The following is a 10,527-nucleotide window of genomic DNA, read 5'->3' as shown; positions in this document are numbered from 1 at the left end:
TTCCTGGTTTGGGTGGAACAAGCCTCCTTCTTGGACAAATGGTGATGATCTTTGAGGAACTCCGGCTTACATGATCAGCAAGAAGTCTTCCGGAGCTCCTGGTCTACCAGCCTTACTTAGGTGTGGTGGAGATGTTATCCATGCCCACCTAGACCATACCAGCCGTGCCGCTGCTCTATTCGATTTGGCTAATGCATGACTTAGAACCTCCTCCCCCTCCCCGTTTTTGCAAATAACAGAAACCCAACTCAAACAGGCTCGAGCAAAAATAAATCAATTGACTTAGGTAATTGAGAGGAGGAGGAAGAGCACTGCTGGGACCTAGGAGAGCTGTCAGATGACCTCTTCCCCTCCCCACGGACATTTCTGTGTTGGCCTTGTGCTCTCAGATACCACCACGGTGGCCAGCAACCCTAGAGACAAATCCACCGGATTTATTATCCTAGAAAGAAAAGCTATTACGCCTCTCCTAGTTTGGAAAAGACGGAGGCGATCTCTGATTGGCTCATTTTGAGTCACGTGTCATCCTCAGGCGCTATCATTGTTTCTGTGTGAGTTTCTACTGTGACGCATCGACCCTGGGCACGAGCCCACTTCCCTGGCCAGATTTCCTTACTGAGATCCTGGAAGGAGGAACAGTGGGGAAAGAAACCGTGGATGTTTATTACGAATGGCCTCTGATGCCCCCAACCCTCCCACCTAGGACGTGGGTGGAACAACCGTAAGTAGTTGGAGATCTTTTCTTGTAGCCTCATAGTCTCAATTTGCAAGCTCCTTGGCAAGTTTCTGTGCGAGGCCCCATCCTTCGGGTTGCTAAAAGAGGCATCCCTCTATCCCCCTACTCCCAAGGGAATGTTCTCAGGATACAGCCAAGAAGGAGCTAAATGGAGCCCGGTGGACAAAACTTAGCTGGAGGCCAACCTCAGCCCCTGTACACGCACTCCCTGAAACGCCAGTGCTCAATTGGGGTTTTTGCCCACTGTGTCATGAGCTGGGCTTGTCAAGTACCATGTCTTAACTAGTTGGGTCAGGGGTCAGCTGGGCACAGAACTCCCCTATTCTCCTTTTTTGGACCTCTGTGCACACTCATTGGTGAAGGCTCCCCATGGAGACTGGCACTTCTGTGTTGGTGAAGTTGGAAAGTGGTCCACATTAAACCCACCTTAGAACCATGAACCTCTCTAGCCCCCAGGATCCTGATGGGTGGCCTTCCTGTAGAGTCAGTTCATGCAGGAAAAGTGTTACAAATATTTGGACATGGGATAGTGCACCATTTCACCCACTTTCCCCAAAGGATTTTTGATGGCATTTCTGGGTGAATTGGCTTGGGCAGACTACTGACTAATTGGACTGGTAACAATAATACAGATGGTGATGATGATGATATGTTGTAATGATGCGTGGTCATAATACCAGTAAATTCTGCCACTTTCAAACACTATGTGCCTGCTACTGCACTTATCCCTTCTTATACAATGGCGTTAAAAACTGAAACACTAGTCCTGTGAGGTTCCCAATTTCACAGACAAGGGATCCAAGGATCAGAGAGGTTGAGGAACTCCTTGGAGTTCACACAGCTGGTCCAAAATTTGAATCCAGATTTGTGTGATTCCCAAGCCTCTGTTTTTGACTCCTGTACCACACCTGTACTTCAAAGTGTCAAAAACTGGAAACCATCTAAGGGTCCAGCATCACAGGAGTGATGCTATCCAAACCATGAAATATTAAGTAGCTCCTTAAAAACGATGTATGTCTGCATGTCCTGATACGGAATGATTTTGAAGACAGTGGGCAAGGGAGAAAAAGCAAGTTGAGTAAGATAAGTAGAGAATAGTTTCATTTAAGTGGGCTCCAATCACACAAGAGGCCTGTTGAGCTTTGTGTTCATGCTGCTGGAGAGAAATAGACAAGGAACACACCCCACCTGGGGAGTGAGCATTGCTCTGGGGAGGGAAGTGAGTTTGGGTGAGGGCCAAGGGTTCTTCGGCTTGATCTGCATTTCTGGGACTTTTTAGATGAACTTGGCTTCCTGCATTCCCTGCATCATTCGAGAGGAAACTTGCATCCTGGCTGGAACCTTGTCTGCGTTGACCTTCCTTGCTCTGCCATTACAAGCTGTGTGACCCCAGGCAAGTAAGTCACTTATCTCTGTTTCTACCTCTGCAACATGAGAATAATGGCCAGAATCACCACCATCAAAACAATAACTACTACGATAATAGTAATACATATACATATCTCATAGGATTAACACAGGGCTTCCCAATCGAAGCACCGCTGACATTTTATGCTAGATGATTCTTTGTTTTGAGGGGCTGTCCTGCCCATTGTTGGACGTTTAACAACATCTCTGGCCTCTACCCGCTAGATGTTAATAGCACCCCCTCATCATAAAAATGTCCCCCGGGGGGCAAAATCACCGCAGTTGAGAACCACTGGATTAATAGGATGGTAAGACCAGTTAATCCATGTAAAGTGCCAGGACAGTGCCTGGCACAGAGTAAGGTCTGGATAATTGGAAGCTTCTGTTAATTCAAGGGAGGGAGAAGATACATGGGGTGACTTTCTCATCCAGCCCAACATGGGTGTAGGGGAAGAATTCTGGGCTGGAAGTCAAGGTGCCTGGGGTCTGCTTCCGCCCCTGGCCCTCAGTGTTGGGGAACTTCAGGTTCACCTCTTGGGGCCTCAGTTTCCTTACGTGTGATAAATGCAGGTCCCCAGGAAGCCCTCTTCCGTCTCTCAGGGCAGGAGGCAGCTGGAGATCCGGCCCCTACCCACTTCCCTCCATGGCAGCCTGGGCTGCTGGCTTGGCTGTCTGGGAATCCTGCTCAGACGTGGCCCCCTCCCTCCCTCCACAACTGGGGAGCAGATGCTGTGCATGAGGCTGTTGCCTAGACACAGGTGGTACCACCTGCCACAAGTTCCTTGATTCTTGATCGTCTTACAATCACTTTTGGCCCCACAACAATTTGCTGGGTGAAGGGAGAGAAGGGCCCGGAGGGAAGGGAGGGAGAAAAGGAGGGAGTGGGGGGCGGTTCAGGGTTAAGAGTGGCCTTTGAAGTTTGCGACCGTCTTATATAAAACATCCTCAGTCATTCTCCATTTGGATGATGTCAGGAGAGCACATTACCATCCCGAGATCAAATGCAACAGCAAGAATCACTTGTTGCTCACCAGGCTACAGTCATATATCAAGTATTCCAGGCACATGCAATTCGTAACTTTCCCCGAAACAGATTGATATTTTCCTCTTCCACTTTCTGGGAAGAAGACATCTGACTTTGCTTTGAGCGCAGTTTGGGAGGCGGTGGGGAAATTAAACCAGTGCCCATTGTCTTTGCACGATGCTGGTCATGCAGCTGACAGCGTGATTCTATTTCTTCTCTCCTTTGTGTTCCCTCGGCGATAGGCGGTTTGCTATCAGAGCCATGCAGGGGACGAGAAATCCAAATTATTTGCTTAGGCTCTCTAGAATTTGACCCAAGTGATAAATAGAGCAGGAAGAGTTGTTTATTATTTTTTTTTGAAAAAAATCTCCTTCTTGTATGTTCTTGTCTCTTCCTTTTCCTTTTCGGTTATTTGGAACTTGTATCTTCCTAGTGTAGGGGTATGGGTGTAATTAACTCCTCCCTGAAGAAACAGGAAAACTGGGGGGATGGGGTTTTCATTTTTCTTGGCGTGGCCCCCCTGAGAACGGCAGAGTGTCAGAACCGGAAGACCCCTTACGAATCAGCAGGGTCAACCCTTCTATTTTATAGATGAGGAAGTTGAAGCCAGAGAGGGAAAATGATCAGCCAAGGTCACACAGCCTTGACTTTGAGCAGTTTGCTTACCCTGTCTGGGTGCCTCTTGTCTTTATTTGCAAACAGGGCTGGCTCTTGCAGCTTCTGTCACAGAGGCGAGTGTCGGAAAGCCACGAGAGAGTGGAAGGCCTTCCAGCGATCCTGATGTGTTGCGGGAAAGCACGGTGCTCACGCTCCGGGTTAGGAATGGAAAGGAGCCGAAACGATGAGCTGGAATCGAACTGAATTTACCTACTTTTCTGCTTTCTGGCTCTCTTCGTTGTTCTACAAATCTGTGATAACTGCCCAGGGTCTGAACTTGAAGCAAGTGCAGGCAGATTTCTGCGAGTCCTTTGTGAGCTGGGGTCACCGTGTGTCCAGTGGCAGGAGGCGGGCGGGAGATTCAGGGGGCAGACTGTGGTCCCTGAATGCAGCGTGAGCAAGAGCCCAGGCCAGCGCTGACCTCGCGGCGACAGCTTCCGGCATCGGTGTCCGCAGCGTCTCCCTATGGAGAGGGAGGGGTCATTACTATCAGTCCCCCTGGGCCCTGCAGTCACATGTGGGGATAATATCCATCGCGGCTCTTGAGGTCAGCCTTGCACACAGCAGGCAGCGGAGCTCGGGGGTTTGCATGGGCTTGGCAGCCAATTGTCTGGGTTCAAACCCCAGCACGACCTGTTAGTAGCTGTGTTAACCTGGCTGAGCTATTCAGCCTCTCTGAGCCTTGGCATTCAGCCTTTAAATGGTTTTTAGAAATTATGATTTAATGCCCATATAAAAGAAGACCTGAGACATGCAAGTCAGGGATGAATCCCTGGGAACTCACTGCCCAATCTAAGAAGTACGCCGTTCTCTGTATCTTTGTATCATCGGTGGTCCTCTTTCCTTCAGTCCCCGCCTCCAACACAGATATAACCAGGATCCTGAAACATGTCTACAGTTCCAGTCCTTAGAAACAAAAACAACTCTTTCGTTATTTACATATGCATCCCTAAATAATGTATGGCTTATTTTTGCTTGTGGGTTTTTTTTTTTTTTTTTTGAGTTTTAGGAAGGTTGTATCATAGGAGGTCTATGTGACTTGCTTTTTTTCCTGCTTAACGTTACATTTCTAAGATTCATCCTTGTGATTGTGTGCGGTCGTGTTTCATCCGTTTTCTCTGCTGACACTATCCCATCATCTGAATATACCGCAATTTATATTTATCCAGTCTCCTTCTGATGGGCATTTGAGTTTTATCCAGTTTTCTTCCCATAACTATTAATAGTGCTTCTATGGACATTTCGGTGCGTGTCTTCTCCTGCACACGCGTGTGAGCTTCTAGAGGACAGACCTTAGAAGTGGAATTGCTGGGTCTTAGGGAATAGAGAGACTGAACTTTACGGGATAGCGTCAAATTATTTTTCAGAATGCTTGTACCCAAATCATTTGTAATGTAGAGGCCAATCTCATGGGGCTGCTGCCAGAATCAAATGCACACAAAACACCCGAACATTTAGCACAGCGCCTGCACATGGACAGGAGATGTTCGGGACGCAGGACCGAGGACTGGCTGGCTCCGTTCTCCAGGCGAGTTTGGGAGAGAACTTAACCATCGTGGGTAGTACACCAGCCTTCTAGCAATCTGAACGCTTCACCGGAGCGTGCCCTGTGACTCTCACCCCAGGGCTCAGAAACCACTGTGGGTTTTTTCTGTCCACACGGAGTCTTCGTGGTGGGTACTACTGCCCGCTGCTTATCCCACGGGGCTCGCTCTCTCACTGCGCCTCAGTGAGAACAGCCCCTGAAGGTAACTTCCAGTAGACCAGAGCTTCTCAAATTTTAATGGGGCTCTTGCAAAAATGTAGATGGAGAGTCAGCGGGTGTAGGCAGCTTGGAGATGTCTGTATTTCTAGCTCCTACCAAGGCAGGTTCTCACTGCTGGTCATGGGCAGCGGTGGGGAGGAGTGACAGCCAAGCCGAGCCCTTCTGTAAGGCTCGGGTCAGCCAGGCTATGATACGGTGAGACGTGGCCTGGCAAGGAGCAAGGCCTTGCAAAGGAGCAGCCTGTGAGTGGGTAACACCCGTTACGTTACGTAGAGTCCGCTGTTCCTCCAGGAATTCTTTCAGTGACTTTATAAAGAGTTGCTCCGAGTGCTATTAGGGGGTCATCTGAACTGGGTGGCCCCAACTGCCTAGTGTGGTGCCGACCAGGATGTTCCAAAGAAAAATGGAGGGAAGCAGCTTCCCATTGCTGGTCAGGACTCTGGTGTTGGGTGAGACTCCCATTTTTCTCATCCATTTTATCTTGGACCCCAGGAAGGCACGGACCCGACTCAGCTTCAACTCCCGTGTCCTGCACACGAGTTCCAAAGCTGACCAGCGGGGAGCGGGCCCCGGGATTGCACAAACATACGGCTAGGAGCGCACCTTTTGCTCTTACCCTGAAGCCGCCCCCCTTCCCCGTCTCCAGGTAGAATAATCACTTTGCTTGTCAAAGCCAAGAACTTCTTGGAATATTCCAAGCACAGGGCCCGTCTTCAGAGCGTACACGGGACCAAACTCTTGTTCTACTGTGAGCTCAGGATGTTGGGCTTTAGGAGATTTAATTCTTCTCATTTTTTTTTTTTAAGTGGTGGCTGATGCTTTTCCCTCATCTCCACCTTTGCCGTTGACAGCCAGACACCCAGGACAGTGTGCAAACCCAGTTATCCGCGGCTTGTCGCCAAAGATATTTATCACTTTTTAGCACTCCACGTGACTCCTGAATGAGACACTCAAATGCACCTAAATGGGGCGCTTTCTTCTTCTTGTTTGAAGTGAGAATCTCCAAGCAACATCTGACGTCAGGATAATGATGACTCAGATTTTCCGACACTGAAGCCCAGATCCACATGTCCAAACATCTAAGATGATGCTCCGTGATATGGGAGTCCAATTCCGCATCAGACTCCAACAGGATGCTCACCCCGTGGCATCACCGAAATCCTTGGGTGACGCCACGGTTCTCGTAAGTGCCAGCAAGGAGTGGAAGGGACTCTAAACCTGCCTGGAAGAGCTCAGCTCTACCCCAGCAATGCCTGTCCTCGCCAGGCACTCTCCTCGCCCCTCTGCATTGCAGTCTGGCCATTTGAAAAATAATCTGCAATTCCCAAACATTTTGTAAAACAAAGAACCCTTTGGTCAAACAAAATCTTAGACGAAGCAAGTGTAGGAGTCCCAGATTTCCACTTGCTCTTCTCCTTCCCAAACAATGAAGCCCCTAAGGTCACTTTAGGAACCACGAGGGTTCTACGGAACAGCATTTGAAAACCACGGAACTAGTTAAGCACCCAAGTCCTTTTACCGTTGATGGTCGACAAACCTTGCTCTTGGACTTCTAACCTCCAGAGCAATGAGAAAATAAATTTCTGTTGTTGAAGCCACAACAGTGGCTTTGTGGTCCTTTGTGAAGTCAGCCCTATGAACTAATATATTGAAGGTGGGGGAACAGCTTCCCATACTGGTCACCATTTTAAGGAGTTCTGTTTATCCCACTCTACAAGGCCTAGGGAACGTTGTGTATCTCCTTTCAGAGGGTCTGAGCCCATGTTCTTTACAGGGGAGATGAACCTGCTTCCGCAAGGACTACATCCCGGCCTTTGAGAGGCTAAGCAGCGTGTTCCTGAGTTTTGCCGTGTCTGGTGGGGGGTCTGGGTTCAGCAGGCATCCACAGGCAGGGTGATGGTGGGCATGGTGACCAGAGCCTCAGGAAGACCTCCCTCTGGCTCTTGGTCTGTGAAAGTCTGACCACAGGAACATTTAAGGCCTGCTGGGACTATAACCCAGGTTTTATTTTTTTTCCGATCAAATTGTGCTAACCCAGCGCCCATAGTAATAATAGTCATCAGTGGTAGAGCCGTGTGAAACTAGCAATTTTCACTTCACAGGAATTTGTCTGGGAAAATAACAGTTTTTCACCTTTGGAAACTGCCATTTGGTTTCATGAAAAATTCAAGGTGAAAAGAAATGTAGGAGAATATTTTCCATTTTTCATGAACTGGGTTTTGGCAGAGGGGAGGTCTCTTCAATCTCAGTGGTGAGAGCGCCCACACTGGCATTGGACTGGAAAAGAAGTGGGGGCTGGTGGAAGGTGAAAGGGTGTGGTGAGTCCACGTGGTGCCACTGAGGGCCTTCCAAGAGCCTCTCTGGAGAAGGGACAAGGCAGGAGTGGCACCAAGCTCTGGGAAAGCAAAGAGGGACAGTAGGACAAATCACTGTCTTTGACATGTTGCCATGAGTCACCTGGGAAAGGGTTAAGCTAATTTCTCACCTAGTTTATGAAGGTCCCTTACATTCAAATCTCACTGATCAGCCCTTTGTATCTGGCTCAGGCCTCCTTGGGGTTTTAAACATGTGGGGTTCATTCATTCAGCCACCTACCTAATTTCACTTGTACATCCCATGTGTGCGGTCATGACAGACATTGCACAGGTGTGTGTGTGCGTGTGTGTGTGTGTGTGTGTGTGTGTGTGTCGGGGGTGGGAGAGAGATGGCAAAGTGAGGGCAAGGCATAGAGTGGTAGAATGAGATGTTACATCTTTATAGTTGTGGAATTGAAAGTCTGATAGAAGAGACAATTCCTGCTCAGGAAATATCTGGAAAACAGTGGTGGGGCAGGCAAAGACACCAGTCAAAGTTCATAGCTTGGTTAAAAAAAAAAAATGATGCCTACTGAATTTGTCAGTATGACTCAAGAGCCTTAAAATTGCTCTTCTGAGAAACTATCCTAAGGAAATAATCAGAAACGCAGTCAAGGTCATTGGCACCAAGATCTTCTCTGTGGACTTATTTATAATAGTACAATGGTATCCAAATTTGGTACCAGCCTAAGCTGTAACAGTGAGAGGGATTGTTTCAATCAGGGATGATCCAGCCCAGAGGCCAGTAATCTATGGCCCTTGGGCCAACCCAGCTCTCCATCAGTTTTTGTAAATACAGTTTTATTGGCACACAGCCATGACCATTCCATTGCCTATTGTCCGGGGCTGCTTTGGCAGTATAATGGCGGAGTTGAGTAGTTGCCACGGGGACCACATCACCTGCAAAGCCTAAAATATTATTACCTGGACCTTTAATAAAACATTTTCTGACTCCTGATTAGGCCATATGAAAATATGCCAGGCAAACATTAACAGTGATATTAATAAGGACTTTTTTATTGTCATGGAAAAATGCATATGTCATAATGTTAAGTAAAAAACTAGGATGTGGGGACACCTGGGTGGCTCAGTCAGTTAAGCATCTGACTTTGGCTCAGGTCATGATCCCAGGGTCCTGGGATTAAGTCCCACATCAGGCTCCTTGCTCAGTGGGGAGCCTGCTTCTCCCTCTGCCTGCTCTCCCCTTGCTTGTGCTCTGACAAATATATAAATAAAATCTTAAAAAAAAAGTAGGATGTGAAATTTTGAAATTAATAATAGTAACTAACATTTGTTAAGTGTATATGAAGTTCTCAGTACTGTTAAAATGGTGTCTACAAGGACTTCTTAATAACAGGAGAAAATGCATATGGTATAATACCATGCAAAGAAAGCCAGGATATAAAATGTTGATATTAGTAATAATCATATTTATTAAGCATATATTAAACTCTAGGCATGGTGCTCATCACATTATGTATTATTTCTTGAGACTTCAAAGAATTCCACTTGGAAGTTACTAGACTCAGAAGGCCACTGAGGCCCACTGAGAGAGCTGGGAGTCCAGGAACCCACTCTGGCAAAGGTGACTTTGAAAACTATAGTGGGTAGAATTTCACATGCATGAAACACCGTAGGGAGCCTTGGAACGCACGAGTTCAGTGAGGGGTCTTCCAGTGGAAGTTTCTGGATGTGAGTCAACTCTAGGTACTTGTTTTGCATGTGTACCTTCAGGACAGCCTCCCAGCCCCTTCCTACCAGATTTCGGCCACCTGTGCCCAACAGACCCTTTCGCGTTGAGGTGTAAATGGCTGTTCTCAGACCCTTTCTTGAAAGCAGGTGCTGAGAGAGCACGGGTGGGGGAGGAGGAGGGACAGCTCAGAGGCCGCTGGCTCTTTGAGGGGGTGAGAAGCCTGGCGCTGACACTTTGCCTGCTGGGTGACTTAGTAGTCCCACCTGTCAAATGGGCATGATGGTTAAAGAAAGACCAGAGGGGGAGACAGCCTGAATCAGCCCCATCACGGTAGGTACTCAGTAAGTGTCTGCTCCCTTCCATCCTTCGCCTGAAGGGAGCAAGAGTGGAGGGCCTGAACGTGGAGATCGGGGTCACTGGTCCTAAATTCAACAGACTTCCCAAGGGTTGACCTCACCGATGGGCCCTGAATTCCTTTTCTTTCTCAAAGCACCAGGTCATCAAGGCTCACCCCTGATGGACTGGGCCGCACTCCCCTGTCGGCGAGGACCCATCCTCTGGAGGGGAAGGGGATCTCACAGGTCCTGTTAAGTTGCCGAGTAGCGGCTTGGAACACGCTGCTGGGGTTTGCTGGGCGAGCCGTGCGGCCTCAAGGCTGCCAATGCAGGTGAGCGAGGCTTCGTGCGCTGTCAACGAAAATTCAAGGCTTCTTCCCATTGGCTGGGTCTCTCATTCATGCAGAAAATGAGACATGATATCAAAAGCACATGGGGCTCAGCGGCATTAGGCAGCCTTTATGGGCCTGTCAAATCCTCGCTCGGAGGGGCGGAACCTCCTTTATCTGATACCCGTAGTAACTTTCTGATGATTAGGGTTGCTGGGGCCCAGGCC

At 48.4% G+C, this 10,527-nt stretch overlaps 1 long non-coding RNA gene across 1 annotated transcript; it reads left to right on the top strand.

Annotated features, from left to right (window-relative positions):
* The first annotated feature begins 568 nt into the window (after positions 1-568).
* LOC113251674 (uncharacterized) lies at positions 569-7,182 on the top strand. The gene is made up of 3 exons (XR_003314583.4): positions 569-721; positions 2,016-2,133; positions 6,583-7,182. It is a non-coding gene; the product is annotated as an uncharacterized LOC113251674 (long non-coding RNA).
* Positions 7,183-10,527: the final 3,345 nt, after the last annotated feature.

Source organism: Ursus arctos, unplaced genomic scaffold (genome assembly GCF_023065955.2).
Source record: "Ursus arctos isolate Adak ecotype North America unplaced genomic scaffold, UrsArc2.0 scaffold_7, whole genome shotgun sequence".
Taxonomy (NCBI): Eukaryota; Metazoa; Chordata; class Mammalia; order Carnivora; family Ursidae; genus Ursus; species Ursus arctos.
This window is presented reverse-complemented; position numbering and strand designations above follow the sequence as displayed.